Source organism: Trachypithecus francoisi, unplaced genomic scaffold, assembly GCF_009764315.1.
Source record: "Trachypithecus francoisi isolate TF-2019V2 unplaced genomic scaffold, Tfra_2.0 Lachesis_group20, whole genome shotgun sequence".
In the NCBI taxonomy this organism is placed as follows: Eukaryota; Metazoa; Chordata; class Mammalia; order Primates; family Cercopithecidae; genus Trachypithecus; species Trachypithecus francoisi.
Window position 1 is genome coordinate 24,876,831 of NW_022681466.1, and position 13,307 is coordinate 24,890,137.

General features: G+C 41.1%; 2 pseudogenes; one reads left to right on the top strand and one right to left on the bottom strand.

Annotated features, from left to right (window-relative positions):
• The first annotated feature begins 1,056 nt into the window (after positions 1 to 1,056).
• Positions 1,057 to 1,345, top strand: LOC117066487 (annotated as a pseudogene).
• An 8,213-nt stretch (positions 1,346 to 9,558) lies between these two features.
• LOC117068130 lies at positions 9,559 to 9,672 on the bottom strand (annotated as a pseudogene).
• Positions 9,673 to 13,307: the final 3,635 nt, after the last annotated feature.

Genomic DNA, 13,307 nt, shown 5'->3' on the forward strand with positions numbered 1-13,307 from the left:
GAATTCTTATCATGAATAAATGTTGAATTGTTATGAATTGCTTTTTAAACATCTACTGAAATATGATTTTGCTCCTTTATATTTTTAATGCAGTGACTTATATAATTAGTTTTCTTTTTTTTTTTTTTTTTTTTGAGACGGAGTCTCACTCTGTCGCCCGGGCTGGAGTGCAGTGGCCGGATCTCAGCTCACTGCAAGCTCCACCTCCCGGGTTTACGCCATTCTCCTGCCTCAGCCTCCCAAGTAGCTGGGACTACAGGCACCCACCACCTCGCCCGGCTAGTTTTTTGTATTTTTTTTTAGTAGAGATGGGGTTTCACCATGTTAGCCACGATGGTCTTGATCTCCTGACCTCGTGATCCGCCCATCTCAGCCTCCCAAAGTGCTGGGATTACAGGCTTGAGCCACCGCGCCCGGCCATAATTAGTTTTCAAATGTGAAGTCAACCTTACATTTCTGGAATGAATTAAAATTTGTCATGATGCATTATCATTTTTTATTTAGTACTGAATTTGATTTGCTATTATTTTTGTTTAGGATTTTGTGTCTATGTTTTGACAGAAATTGTTCTGTAATTATCATTTTGTGTAATGTCCTAGTTCAGTTTTAATATCAAGGTTATGCTGCCCTCATCCAAAAAGTTAGGAAGTGTTCTTTCTATTCTCTGAAGGAGTTTGTGTTAAACTGGTGTTATTTCTTTATTTAACGTTCGGAAGAATTAAGCAGCTAAACCATCTGGAAGTGTTTTTTGTAGGAAAATGTTTAATTGCTGATACAATTTTTCTAATAGATATAGGATTATACAGAGTGTTCCATAAGATTTGTTGTGTTTTTCAAAAATGTTGACCATTTCATCCAAAATTTCTAATTTATTAGCACAGAGTCATTATAGTGTCATAATATCTCAATTGCCTGTAGGATGTACACTGGATAGATTCACAGCAAAACTGAGCAGAAGGGTTCTTCTGCCCCTTCTGGTGCTGCTTGTGTGTTCCTTTGGTGAGGATCTGGTACCTCTTTTGTGAAGCAGCAGCTGAGGACACTCCAGCGCTCGCCATGGCCGATGAAAAGCCCGAGGAAGGAGTCAAGACTGAGAACAAATGATTATATTAATTTGAAGGTGGTGGGGCAGGATGGTTTTGTGGTGAAGTTTAAGATTAAGAGACATATACCACTCAGTAAACTAATAAAAGCCTATTGTGAACGACAGGGTTTGTCAATGAGGCAGATCACATTCTGATCTGATGGGCGACCAATCAATGAAACAGACACACCTGCACAGTTGGAACTGGAGGCTGAAGATACAGTTGATGTGTTCCAACAGCAGACGGGAGGTATCTACTGAGAAGGGAAACTGCTTTTTTTTTTTTGACTGAATTTTGCTCTTATTGCTCAGGCTAGAGTGCAGTGGTGCAATCTCAGCTCACTGCAACCTCTACCTTCCGGTTTCAAGCAATTCTCCTGCCTCAGCCTCCCAAGTCGCTGGGATTACAGGCGTGTGCCACCAATCCCAGCTAATTTTTTTGTATTTTTAGTAGAGATGGGGTTTCACCGTGTTGTCCAGGCTGGTCTCGAACTACTGACCTCGTGATCCACCCTCCCAAAGTGCTAGGATTACAGGCATGAGCCACCACACCCGACCCGAATCTGCTTCTTTACTCCAGCACTCAGTTCTTTAAAGACCAAGATTACAAGATTACATTTTTAATTAGAAAATTGCAATTTGGTTCCATTGCACCCTGACTATTACAATATAGTTTTCTCTATTCTTTGATTTCCCCCTTCCCCATTCCTTTATGTACATAAAGTAACTGATATATGTGCACAAGCATGCTGCATTTTAAAAAACTGAACAGCCAATGGTATGTTTTGATTGGCATCAAGTGGAGACGGGATGGGGAAAAATATGGATTCTGTGAAAATATTCCCTTTCTCCATTAGTGGCATGTTCATTCAACTTCTGCCTTTATATTCCAGTAAGTTATTTTGCTCTCACTGTTTTAACAACAACAACAACAACAACAAAAACCACATAAAAATCCTTGCATACCTTGTTCAGTTGGAGAACTTTAATGTTTTTCATTTGTCATTATAAAACCAAGAACAATTTTATAACTTTTTTGTACATAGCTGTTACATGTAGGGCAATCTATCTTTAAGTAGGGAGAAATTACTCTAAAAAAATAAAAAAGAATCCTCGATAGTTTTCCCTTCAAGTCAAGTGTCTTGTTGTTTAAATAAACTTATTGTTTTTTTTAAAAAAAACTAAGCAGAAGGCACAGAGATTTCCATAAACCCCTTGTCCCCACATAGTCTCTGCTACTATCAAAATAGTACATTTGGGCCGGGAGCAGTGGCTCACACCTGTAATCCCAGAACTTTGGGAGGCTGAGGTGTGTGGATCACCTGAGGTCAGGAGTTCAAGACCAGCCTGGCCAATGTGGTGAAACCCCGTCTCTACTAATAATACGAAAATTAGCTGGGCATCGTGGTGCGTGCCTATAATCCCAGCTACTTGGGAGGCTGAGGCAGGAGAATCACTTGAACCCAGGAGATGGAGGTTGCAGCAAGCCGAGATCATGCCATTGCACTCCAGCCTGGGCAACAAGAGCGAAACTCTGTCTTTGAAAAAAAAAAAAAAAAAGTACATTTGTTGCAATAGATGAACTTATATTGATACATTATTATCACCCAAAGACCACAGTTTACATTAGGGTTCACTCTTGGTGTTGAGTATTGAGTTTGGACAAATGTATATGATATATGTCCACCATTGTAGCGTCGTACAGAATAGTGTCACTGCCGTAAAAATCCTCTGTGCTCTGCCTGTTCGTCCTTCTCTCTCTCCACCCCCAGCAACCACTGATCTTTTACTATCCTCAAAATTTTGCCTTTTCCAGAATGCCATGTAGTTGGAATCATACAGTAGGTAGCTTTTCCAGATTGGCTTCTTTCATCTAGAAATATGCATTTAAGTTTCCTTCATGTCTTTTCACGGCCTGATAGCTCATCTCTCTTTAGCACTGAATAACATTCCATTGTATAAATGCACTGCAGCTTATTTATCCATTTACCTACAGAAAAACATCCTGATTGCTTCCACGTTTTGGCAATCACAAATAAAGCTGCTATAAACATTCATGTGCAGGTTTTTTCTGTGTAGACATAAGTTTTAAACTCATTTGGATAAATACCAAGGGACAAAATTGCTAGATTGTATGATAAGAATGCGTTTAGTTTTGTAAGAAACCGCCAAACTGTCTTTCAAAGTCGCTGTAACATTTTGCGTTCCCATCAGCAACAAATGAAAGTTCCTGTTCCATATCCTTGCCAACATTTGGTCTTGTGAGTATTTTGGATTTGGGCCATCCTAATATGTATGTAGTGGTATCTCATTGTTGTCTTAATTTGTAATTCCCTAATGACATATGATGTTAAGCATCTTTTCTTATATGTAATTGCCATCTGTATGTCTTCTTTGGTGAAGCGTGTGTTTAGATCTTTTGCCCATTTTTTAATTGGATTGTTTGTTTTCTTATGGTTGTGTGTTAAGAGTTCTTTGTGTATTTTGGATGAGTCGTTCATCAAATGTGTCTTTTGCAAATATTTTCTCCCCGTCTGTCAATTGTCTTCTCATTCTCTTAACAGTGTCTTTTGCAGAGCAGAAGTTTTTCATTTTAATTAAGTCCATCTTATCATCTTTTCTTCCATGAATCAAGGCTTCGGTGTTTTATCTAAAAAGTAATCCCAAGGTCATCTAGGCTTTCTCCTGTATTATCTTCTGTGAATTGAAGATATATAGTTTTGCATTTTATTTTTTCTTCACTTTTAAAGGATAATTTCACAGGTCCCAGAATTCCAGGTAGGTGGTTTTTCTCTCACAACACTTTTTAAATATAATCATGCATCACTTAGCAACAGAGATAATTTGAAGAAATGCATCATTGGGTGATTTCATCGTTGTGCAAACATCATAGAGGGAACTTACACCGAGCTAAATAACAGAGCCTACTACACACCCAGGCTGTGTGAGATAGCCTGTTGCTCCTGGGCTACGAACCCTTACAGCATGTTATCGTACTGAATGCTGTAGGGGACTGTAACACAATGCAAGTGTTTGTGTATCTAAACATATCTCAATGTAGAATACCTACAGTGAAGGTATGGTGTGATAATCTTATGGGACCACCGTACGATTGTACGTGGTCCATCATTGACTGAAATATCTTTATGCAGTGCATGATTCTATTTTACTCCACTCTGTTCTTGCTTACGTGGTTTTTGAGGAGATGCCAGATGTAATTGTTATCTTTGCTCCTCTATGAGGAAGTTGGTTTTTTTCCTCTGGTTTCTCTCAAGATTTTGCATTTATCTTTGATTTTCTGCAGCTTGCATAGGATATGCCTAGATGTAATATTTTTTTTTTGTTTTTTGTTTGTTTTTGTTTTTGTTTTTTGCTTTTATCCTGCCTCGTGTTCTCAAATTCTTCCTGGATCTGTAGATTGGTGTCTGACTTTAAGTTGGGAAATTCTCAGTCATTGTGGCTTCAAATATTTCTTCTGTTCCTTTATTGCTTCTCCTTCTGGTATTCCCATTTTGTGTATGTTACACCCTTTGCAATTGTCCCACAGTTCTTGGATATTCTGTTCTGGGCTTTTTGTGTGCGTGTGGTGTGTGTGTGTGCGCGTGCGTGCATGTGTGTGTGTGTGTTTTCAGTCTTCAGAAAGAAGAGTGTTTTCTCTTCTGTTTTGGGGGGTTTCTGTTGACATATTCTCAAGCTCAGAGATTCTCTCCTTAGCTGTGTCCAGCCTACTGACGAGCCCATCAAAGGCATTCACCGTTTCTGTTATGGTGTTTTTGATCTCTAAAATTTTCTTCTGGTTCTTTCTTAGAATTCCCATCTCTCTGTCTACATTATCCATCTGGACTTGCATGCTGTATGCTTTATCCATTAGCACCCTTAGCATACGTATATATTTTTGAGACCAGAGTCTAGCTCTGTCGCCCAGGCTGGAGTGCAGTGGCACAATCTCAGCTCACTGCAACCTCTGCCTCCCAGGTTCAAGCAATTCTCCTGGCTTAGCCTCCCAAGTAGCTGGGATTATAGGTACCCGCCACCACGCCCAGCTAATTTTTGTATTTTTAGTAGAGACGGGGGTTTCACTGTGTTGGGCAGGCTGGTCTCAAACTCCTGACCTCAGGTGATCCACCTGCCTCTGCCTCCCAAAGTGCTGGGATTACAAGCGTGAGCTACCGTGCCCGCCCCCACTTAGCATTAATCATAGTTATTGTTACATTCCTGGCCTGATGATTCTCACATCCCAGCCATATTTGAGTCTGGCTCTCATGCTTGCTCTGTCCTTTCAAACTACGTTCTATTGTCCTTTAGTATGTATGTCTCATAATTTTTTTTTTTTGATAGTGAGACATGATTTATGTGCTGAACAAAAGAAACTGCAGTTTCTTTAGTAATGTGTTGGTAAAGTGTGGGAGAGTGCTCTCTAAACCTATGATTGTCTCAATCTTTCAAAGAGCCTGTGAAATTGTAGGCTCTGAAAACAAAACAAAACAATACTTTAGGCTCTGGTAAAATAGTTCCTCTTGAGGGCAGGCCTTGTGAAGCTGAACAGAATGCCCTGGCATATTTCATATGAGAACCCAGTTAACCTCCTGGAGGTAAGTAAAACTCACAAAAGTGTGTGTGTGTTGGGGGGTCCCTCCTGTAACTAGGTCCCCCTGGAATTTTTTTTTTCTTTGAGATGGAGTCTCGCTCTGTCGCCCAGGCTGGAGTGCAGTGGTACAATCTTGGCTCACTGCAACCTCTGCCTCCTGGTTTCAAGTGATTCTCATGCCTCAGCCTCCTAAGTAGCTGGGATTACAGACAGGTGCCACCACACCCAGCTAATTTTTTAGTAGAAATGGGGTTTCACCATGTTGGCCAGGCTGGTCTCGAACTTCTGGCCTCGGGTGATCCACCCAGCTCAGCCTCCCAATCTGCTGGGATTACAGGCGTGAGCCACCACAGGTGAAGACCTGGAATTTTTAACTCTCAGACTTGTTCACATTAAGCCTCCAACAATTCATCAGTTACAGTTCAGGTCTGGTTCCCAGGGATATTTTTGCTCATGGATTTCTTCTGCTCTGGTAAATTGTGATTCTCCATATCCTCCTGTCTTTTTCTCCAGTGTTGAGTACAGCAGCTTGCCCTGTGATGAATCCAAGAGGAAGCTGTTGATTTTTCAGTTGGTTCAGCTTTTTACTTGTTGGCAGAGTAACAACTTACTTCCAAGCTTCTTACATGTCAGAATGGAATCTTCTTCTCCTTCTCCTTCTTAACAGAGTCTCACTATGTTGTCCAAGCTGGCCTCAAACTCCTGGGCTCAAGCAGTCCTCCTGCCTCAGCCTCCACAGTAGCTAGTACTACAGGTGCATGGCACCATGCCCAGCCTCTTCATCTTTTAGAGAATATTTTCACTTGTCTAGTTTGCCAGTTATTTTACAGCATTTCAAATATATAATATTTTTTGAGACCGAATCTTACTCTATCACCCAGGCTGGAGTGCGGTGGTATGATCTTGGCTCACTGCAACGTCCGCCTCCTGGGTTCAAGCAATTCTTGTGCCTCAATCTCTCAAGTAGCTGGGATTACAGGTGCCTGCCACCATGCATGGCTAATTTTTGTATTTTTAGCAGAGTCGAAGTTTCACCATGTTGGCCAGGCTGGTCTCAAACTCCTGGCCTCATGTGATCCTCCCACCTTGGCTTCCCAAAGTCTGGGATTACAGGCATGAGCCACCGTGCCTGGCCTTCAAATACATCATTTAATTGTCTCCTGGTTTCCATCATTTCTCTGAAATTATTAGGTGCCAATCTTACATATTAAAGATAGCATAAAGTTGAGTCTTGTTCTTTGTTTTATTTTATCCAGTTTGATAATTAGGTTTTAGAATATTTAGATTATTTACTTCTGATGTAATTGTGTCAACATCATTGGGCTCAAATCTACCATCTTGCTATTTGTTTTCTATTCGCCCCATATATACTTTATTTCTTTTTCCTATTTTCCTGCCTTCTTTTGAATTAATTGAATATTTTAAAATATTTATTTTATCTCTACTAATGTCTAATTACCTATATTGCTTTAAAATTTGTTAGTACTTGGCCAGGCGCGGTGGCTCATGCCTGTAATCCCAGCACTTTGGGAGGCCGAGACGGGCGGATCACAAGGTCAGGAGATTAAGACCATCCTGGCTAACACTGTGAAACCCCGTCTCTACTAAAAAATACAAAAAACTAGCCGGGCGAGGTGGTGGGTGCCTATAGTCCCAGCTACTCGGGAGGCTGAGGCAGGAGAATGGCGTGAACCCGGGAGGCGGAGCTTGCAGTGAGCTGAGATCCGGCCACTGCACTCCAGCCTGGGCCACAGAGCGAGACTCCGTCTCAAAAAAAAAAAAAAAAAAATTTGTTAGTACTTGTTCTAAGGCAGTTAAGTTAGCATATGCCCCATGACCTGATTTTTATGGCCCATGAGCTATGAATGTTGGTTTTTTTAGTTATAAACTTTATTTTTAGAACAGTTTTAGATATACAGAAAATCAGGAACATAGTACAGCATTTTCATACATCTTGTATCCAGTTTTCCTTATTATTAGCATAGTGCATTAGTTGCAATTAATGGATCTGTGATACCTTATTATTAACTAAAGTTCATACTCTATTCAAATTTTCTTAGTATTTTGTTTGTTTGTTTTTTGAGATGGGATCTCACTCTGTCACCCAGGCTGAAGTGCAGTGGCGTGATCTCAGCTTATTTGCAACCTCTGCCTCCTGGGTTCAAATGATTCTCCTTCCTCAGCCTCCTGAGTAGCTGAGATTATAGGTGCCCGCCACAGTGCCTGGCTAATTTTTGTATTTTTAGTTGAGATGGTGTTTCATCATGTTGGCCAGGCTAGTCTCAAACTCCTGGCCTCAAGTGATCTGCCCACCTCAGCCTTCCAAAGTGCTGGGATTACAGTCCTGAATCCCCACGCCCAGGAGGCTTTTGAACACTGAATAACGTTCCGTTGTATGGCTATCACACATTTTGTTTACTCCCTCATCTGTCAATGAATGGACACTTGGGAGATTGCCTTAGTTTTAACCTAATGTCCATTTGCTGACCCAGGATCCCATCCAAGATATCACATTTATTTAGTCATCATATCTCCTCCGGCTCCTCAAGCCTGTGACAGTTTCTCAGACTATCCTTTTTCTAATGACCTTGATGGTTTTGAGGAGTATTGGTCAGGCACTTTATAGAATGTCCCTCTATTGGGATTTACCTAATGTTTTTCTCATGGTTAAACTGGGGTTATCGGTTTTACAAAGGAAGACTACAAAGATAAAAGTGCCATTTTCATCACATCAGGTCAAGAATACATACCATCAGGCCGGGCACAGTGGCTCACACCTGTACTCCCAGCACTTTGGGAAGCCAAGGCGGGTGGATTACTTGAGGTCAGAAGTTCAGGACCAGCCTGGCCAACATGATGAAACTCTGTCTTCACTAAAAATACAAAATCAGCTGGGCATGGTGGAGTCGGACTGTAGTCCCATCTACTCGGGAGGCTGAGGCAGAAGAATCACTTGAACCTGGGAGGCAGAGGTTGCCCAGTGGTGCGATCTCGGCTCTTCCATGCCCGGCCTGACTTACCATTATTGATATTGACTTTGATCACCCAGCTGAGGTTAGCATTTGCCAGGTTTCTCTAAATTTACTAATTTTTCTCCCTTTCCACACTGTAATCTTTGGAAGGAAGTCTTTATGCCAGCTCACATTTAAGAAGTGGGGAGTTATGCTCCACTGGTTGAGGGCAGACTATCTGTGTAAATCATTTGAAATTCTTCTGGCTGAGAGATTTGTTAAGAATAGACTTTATGGCCGGGTGGGGTGGCTCTCGCCTGTAATCCCAACACTTTGGGAGCCTGAGGCAGGCGGATCACGAGGTCAAAAGATCGAGACCAGCCTGGCCAACATGGTGAAGACCTGTCTCTACTAAAAATACAAAATTTAGCCGGGCATGGTGGCTCATGCTTGTAGTCCCAGCTACTTGGGAGGCTGAGGCAGGAGAATCGGTTGAACCCAGGAAGCAGAGGTTACAGTAAGCCAAGCACTCCAGCCTGGCGACACAGCAACACTCCATCTCTTAAAAAAAAAAGAAAAAAAGGAAAAAAGAAAGAATAATTTTTACTTTTTTGTTTTGAGACAGAGTTTCACTCTTGTTGCCCAGGCTGGAGTGAAGTGGCACGATCTTGGCTTACTGCAACCTCCATCCCCCGGGGTTCAAGCAATTCTCCTGCCTCAGCCTCCTGAGTAGCTAGGATGACAGGCACCCACCACCATGCCTGGCTAATATTATTGTATTTTTAGTAGAGACAGGGTTTCGCCATTTTGGCCAAGCTGGTCTCGAACTCCTGACCTCAGGTGATCCACCTGCCTCAGCCTCCCAAAGTGCTGGGATTACAGACATGAGCCACCGCTCCCAGCCTACTTTTTACTTTTTTTCCCTCACATCAGATCATCAAATGGGTAAAGTGCTGACATTCACATGGTAACAAGGTTGGAGGGAGGCACATCTTACACATGACCATGAATACACAAAAGAATCTCTCTCTGTTTTTGAGACAAAGTCTCACTCTCTGTTGGTATTACAGGCGCCTGCCACCATGCCCGGCTAATTTTTGTATTTTAGTAGAGATGGGGTTTCACCATGTTGGACAGGCTGGTCTAGAACTCCTGACCTCAAGTGTCCACCCGCCTTGGCCTCCGAAAGTGTTGGGATTACAGGAGTGAGCCACCAGGTCTAGCCTCTTTAACATTCTTATAGTGTAGGTCGACTGATGGCGAAGTCTCTCATTCTTTGTGCATGTGAAAAAGTCTTTATTTCACCATCATTTTAAAGATATTTTCACTTGGTTTAGAGATCTACGTTGAGAGTACTTTTTTTTCTCCACAACTTAAAAAACTGTATTCTATTATCTTCTGGCTTACGTTGTCTCTGACAATAAGTCCATGATCATTGTTATCTTTGTCCCTCTATATGCAATGTCTCTTTTTCCCTCTGGCTTCTTTTAAGATTTTCTCATCATCTCTGATTTTCAGCAATTTGATTATAATGAATCTTGCTGTCATTTACTATCTTTACAGTTGGTATTGAGATTCTGGGATCTTTGAGTTTCTAGTTTTCATCAAAGTTGGAAAACTTTTGGTCATTATTTTTTCAAAAAATTTTCTGTTTTCCTGTTTCTCCTCTCTTTCTGGACTTCAACTACAAGTATGTCAGAGCACTTGATATTATCCCGGGGATGACCGTGGCTCTGTTATGTTTTTGGTTATTTCTTTCCATGTTCTTCCTTTCAGAAACTTTCTGTTGATAATGTCTTCATATATCTTGACGTTTACTGATCTTTTCTTCTGTGATATTTCATCTGCTGTTAATCCCATCCATTCAAAATACATTCAAATTATATTTAGGGTCAGGCACATTGGCTCATGCCTGTAATTGCAGCATTTTGGGAGGCCAAGGCTGGTAGATCACCTGAGGTCAGGAATTTGAGACCAGCTGGGCCAACATGGTGAAGCCCTGTCTCTACTAAAAATACAAAAATTACAAATACAAAAATTAGCCAGGCTTGGTGGCAGGCACCAGTAATCCTAGCTACTCAGGAGGCTGAGGCACGAGAATCACTTGAACCCGGGAGGCGGAAGTTTCAGTGAGCCAAGATCACACCACTGCACTTCAACCTGGGCTATGTTTTTTTTAAAAAAATCTATATTTAGGCCGGGTGTGGTGGCTCAAGCTTGTAATCCCAGCACTTTGGGAGGCCAAGATGGGCAGATCACGAGGTCAGGAGATCGAGACCATCCTGGCTAACATGGTGAAACCCTGTCTCTACTAAAAAAATACAAAAAACTAGCCAGGCGTGGTGGCAGGTGCCTGTAGTCCCAGCTACTCAGGAGGCTGAGGCAGGAGAATGGTGTAAACCCAGGAGGCGGAGCCTGCAGTGAGCTGAGATCCGGCCACTGCACTCCAGCCCGGGTGACAGAGCGAGACTCTGTCTCAAAAAAAAAAAAAATCTATATTTAGATTTTGCGATTTTCATCTCAAATATAATTTCAATTTGTCAGTCTATGGTTGTTTCTTTGGAGGAATGTGCTTTTGTTTTCTTTTCTGGTGCTTTCCAGATTTTTCCCTTTGAATTTAACATTTTACAGTTTAAGTACAATGTGTCCAAGTATGATTTCTTTGTATTAAACCTGTTTAGCTTGATGTGTTAGTTATAGAAAAATTTTGGCCAGTAATATTGCCTCTACCCCATTCTCTCTCCTTCTCCTTTTTGGACTCCAGAAACACATATGACATAACTTTTTATTGTGCTGCATATAATATTAATGGCATTTTTGTGTTCTCTATCCTTTTTCTGTCTATGCTACGATCAAAGTATTTTCTACTGGCCGGGCGCGGTGGCTCAAGCCTGTAATCCCAGCACTTTGGGAGGCCGAGACGGGCGGATCACGAGGTCAGGAGATCGAGACCATCCTGGCTAACATGATGAAACCCCGTCTCTACTAAAAAATACAAAAAACTAGCCAGGCGACGTGGCGGGCGCCTGTAGTCCCAGCTGCTTGGGAGGCTGAGGCAGGAGAATGGCGTAAACCCAGGAGGCGGAGCTTGCAGTGAGCTGAGATCCGGCCACTGCACTCCAGCCTGGGCGGCAGAGCGAGACTCCGTCTCAAAAAAAAAAAAAAAAAAGTATTTTCTACTGACCTGTCTTCCAATTCACTAATTCCCTCTTCTGCTCTATCTAATCTGCCTTTAGTCCTGTGAAATAAATTCTCAATTTCAGTTAGTATATTTTTTTCCACTCTAGGACTCCACTTGATTCTTCATTTTTTATTAATTCCAATTATCTAGTGAAACTATCCAGCTTTTCATCTATTTTCTTACACAAAGTAATGATAATTAGTTCAAAACTCCAACTGCTAACTCCAGTATCTGGATCTCCTGTGAGGCTGTATTTTCTATGGTTTGCTTTTCTCTTGGTTTTCAGGTATTAGTCCAGTTTCTTCTTCACATGCATGTATTTTTTTTTAATCCCTTCCAAGCCATAGTAGAATTTTTTTAACTTTGAAGCAGTCTCAAATGTACAGAAAGATCACAACTATAGTACAAAGAACATTTTTCCTGAAATCATTTGAGATTAAGTTGCCATCACCACTCAAACACTTCAATGTATAATTCCTATGAACAAGGACATCCTCCTAGATAACTATAAAACCACCATCAAAATCAGGAAATTAACACTGGTAGATTACTGCCAGCTAATCCACAGCAAAGACTCTATTCAAATTTCACCAGTGTGCCCAGTAATGTTTTTATGCAAAAGGATTCAGCATAGAATCACATATTCCATTTAGTTCTCAGTTATCTCTGGTCTTTTAAAATCTGGAACAGTTCTTCAATCTGTTCTTAATTTCAATGACATTTTTATAGATTATGAGCCAGTTATTACCTAGAACGCCCCTTAATTTGTGCTCATTCAGTGTTTCTTCATTATTAGATTCAGGTTATGCATTGTGTGCAGGAATATCACAGAAGTGATTCTGTCTTTCTCACTGCATCCTATAGGTGGTACACGATTCTCATTTATCCCATTGCTATTGATGTCCACTTTGGTCATTTGATTAAGGTGGTGTCTGCTAGTTTTCTCCACTGCAAAGTTACTGATTTTCTCTTTGTAATTAATAAGTATTTTGTGGAAAGGTGCTTTGAGAATATGTAAATAGCCCATTCCTCAACAAACATCCCACATATTCATTTATTTACAACAGTACAGAGTCACAGATTCCTATTTTATTCTGTAAGTTATAATCCATTGATATTATTACTTATTTTGATGCTCAAACTTTCCAGCTCCAGCCAGTGGAAGCCCCTTCTAGCTGGCTTCCATGTTGTTTTGACATGTCTCCATCGCTCATTTGAGCACTTTTCTTTTCTTTTTTTTAAACAGCTTTATTGAGGTATAATTCTCATATGTTACAACTCACCAATTTAAAGTAAAGTATACAATTCAACGATTTTAAGCATATTCACAGGTATGTGCCACCGTCACCACAGTCAATTTTAGAACACTTTCATTATCTCTAAAACAAGCCTTGTAACCTTCAGCTATCATCCCCCTATCCTCCCACCCACTCCAGCCCCTGGCAGCTACTAATCTGCTTTCTATCTCTGTAGATTTCCTTATTCTACATAGTTAATATAAAT